Genomic DNA, 3,495 nt, shown 5'->3' on the forward strand with positions numbered 1-3,495 from the left:
TCCTGAAAAGCTTTCGTGTACAGCAGTTTACATTTCATTTTTAGAGATGGTTACCATTTTCTCCTCAAGTTGTTTTATCAGTTACATGCCTGTGAGCGGTGTGTAACAGCTCTATCACTCTACATCTCTACAACACTTGGTATTGTCAGATGTTTGATAGTTTTGCAAAAATAATGAATATAAGACTCTGTCTTCATTGTGTATTTACTTTGCAATTCTAATTACTATTGAAGTTGAGCATATTTTCATACATATTGGACACTTATTTTTTACCACCCTCTATGAAATGTCTATTCATATCCTTTTTCATTTTTTCCTACTGAGCTGAGTTGTTTTTCTGTTATTATTAATTTGTCAGAGTTTTTTACGAATCTTTGTGTACTAATTCCTTATTTGTTTATATGTATTTCAAAGATCTGTCTTTTACACATCTATCATTTTATTTGATGAATAGAAACTTCTAAACGTAGTCAGATTTCTCAGTCTTTATGAGTATGGTTAGCACTTCTATGTTTACTTAACAAATTATTTTCTAATATATAGCCAGGAAAATAACATTCTATATTGTCTTCTAAAGATTTCAAATATTGTGTTTTTAATTTTCAAATTTAGTCCACTGAACATTGATTTCTGTGTACACCGTGAAGTAAATGTTCTGCTTAATTTTTGATTTAAGGTAGATAACCAACCTCTAAGCACCGTTTATCAAATAGTCCATCTCTTCACAAAGTGAGTTTTTATTTCATTATGTCGGAGTGTATTTCTGATTTATCTTTCATGGTCAAATAATCTATTTTTTAAACTTGTATTCATTTATATAGTTTCATAATAAGTTTTCATATCTGATAGGACAAGTTGCTCAACATCAGTCTTTTTAAAAAGTATTTGGGCTATCTTGAGTCTTCTCCATATACATATTAATTGTACTTTTGGGATTGTTATATTGGAATTGCATTTATGCTATTGACCATTGAATCTTTCTCCCCTGAATAATATACAACTCTACTCAATTAGGTCCTTAATGCTTGTAACACTTTGAAAATTTTATAAAAAGTCTATTCTTTTCATCTTTTCATAAATTTCTTTGTATATATTTTTTTGTTACTGTTTCCCACAGACTACTTTAATATAGTAAATGTGACATATCATATTAGGGGAGTAGGTTTAATTTTTCAAAAATGTGTTGCAAAGTTGGTTTTAAGGCAACAGAAGGCCACTTGAAAAGGAGGTTTAAATTCTTTACACATATGCACACATAATAAACACACATAAATACATAAATATAACATAAAACACACATAAATACATAAAAACATAAGTACATAAATTGTAGAGGACTTAGAAATGTATTAAGATTTTTACTTACATTATGTTAAGTGTCATATTAATTTGGAAATAAATTTGTATCTTGATCACATTGAATAATTCTATCTATGAACTTGAAATATCTCTGTATATATTTAGGCCTTTAAGAATCTTCAATGTTTTATTTTTCTAATTTATTTATTTAAATTTATTGGAATGACATTACTTAATAAAATGATATGTGTTTCAAGTGTACAATGCAGTAATACATCATATATATGTTTTCCTCATATAGATTTTTCAGATTTTTTTAGTTTATTTCCATATGTTTTGTAATTTGGGTTACATTAATGAAAGATATTATTCCACTTATAGTTTCAAAATAATTATGGCTAGTATTCAAGAAAGCTAGTAATAAATTTCAGTTTAATCAGTTCAGTCACTTTCCTGACCTCTCGTTTAATATGATAGATTCAGTTAATTTGTTTGGTTTATTGCTGAGTAATGATATCATCTTAATGATTTTTCTTTCTAAAATCTTCTAATATTTTATATTATAGTTCTCCTCATTGTGTTATTATGTTATTTAACACAGTCAAACATGAGATAATAACTGTGAATAGAGGGAACCTTGATATATTATTCACTTTAATGGATATGCTTGTGATATTTCCCCATTAAAAATGTATTCAATAAAAAGTATTATCCCCACCTGTATGTCACTGTCCCAAGGAATAGATATTAGACTTCAAAGGAACAAGTGAAAACTATTAAAAAGAGTATGCAAGATTAAATGTTCAAAAAAATCATGATTACGTACCCAGTATTTGCAACAAAGACAAGTATTTACTACCCTAATTATGAAGGGGCAAAAGGAGATTTTTTTTTTCAGAACATGGTAATAATTGTAATAGACAAAGGAAGGTACAGACCTTCCTTTGACCTTTCTTTGTCTGTCTATGGATTGATCAGAAGGACACAGCCATTTCTAAAGCATGGCCCATGAGGGAAAGTGACAGACAAATTGATACCTTGATGTCTTTTCTTCTCAGTCTCTGATCCCCTGTTATTTCCTCCTATTGGCTGAACCTATCTGACAGCTTAAGACCAGTTTGCTTTGTTGATACACTTTGTTTGGATCAGCTACTTAGGGCCCAGAGTAAAGTGGAAAAGATTAGAGTTGCATCTGTAGAAGCAAATGTAGCACATCCATGTTGCTTAATGCTTTCTGCTGCTACTATACACTCTTAACATTGGACAGGAAGTAAAATTCTGTCCCCAACACAAGGAACCTTCAAAGTCTCTTTAGCTTACATATCACCAATTGATTTTAACCAAGATATACTCCTATTTAAAATCTAAATTGATATATGAACTACCAATCCTCTTCATCTGAAGTAGTAGGCAGGAAAGAAAAGAAAAAACAACTGAAAAGGCTAAAGAAATGATTACATAAAATAAAACATCCACTTCCATCTCATGTTCAAAAATTTGTCATGTGACCAAAGTTGTTAATCATGACTTTCGAACCACCAATTTTGTGTTTCAATTTCTTCCAGTTTTTCTTTTTTCTTTTTTGCTGGAGAGAGTATCTTACCAAGTTGGATGAACCAAACGATCATTACCACAGGAGTCAAACCCATAATGGTTCTGTTTTATTAGTTTGCCTCAGTTTCTCATTGCTCTACTCAGCATGGCAGTAGAAGGAGGGTTCAGAAATCATCTTCCATGCATTAATTTGTGTGCAGCAACCGAATTTCCCTGTGTTAATTAGGATCAAGTACTCAACTCATCCAGGGATCTTTCTGCCTGTTTCATCAGCATGGGGAGCCCAACATCACTATGGACAGTTTCCATTTAAAATTGAATGAAACAATGACTGTGTTCATTGGTAGAAGCATTTCTCTATGGGCATGAGGGTGTCCAAACATACCAAGTTTGATCTTTCAAGTACTTGAATCAAGAATACCTTCTGTGGGTTAGTATGTGTAACAGGTGTAAGAGTGATGAGGGTCATTCTGACCTCTATATCTGATTCACTGATTTGTTCATTCTGCCTACAGGAGAGATAGTCTTGATTTAGGGATAGCTCTTGGTTTAAGTATGTACCACATCCTATAGGATGACAAACGGTTACTGTTTTGTGTTTATCTTGTAACAAGTGGCACTGTCGTAGAGCTTTCTGCATCC

The sequence above is a fragment of the Pteropus medius genome, unplaced genomic scaffold, assembly GCF_902729225.1.
Source record: "Pteropus medius unplaced genomic scaffold, Ma_sr-lr_union100, whole genome shotgun sequence".
In the NCBI taxonomy this organism is placed as follows: Eukaryota; Metazoa; Chordata; class Mammalia; order Chiroptera; family Pteropodidae; genus Pteropus; species Pteropus medius.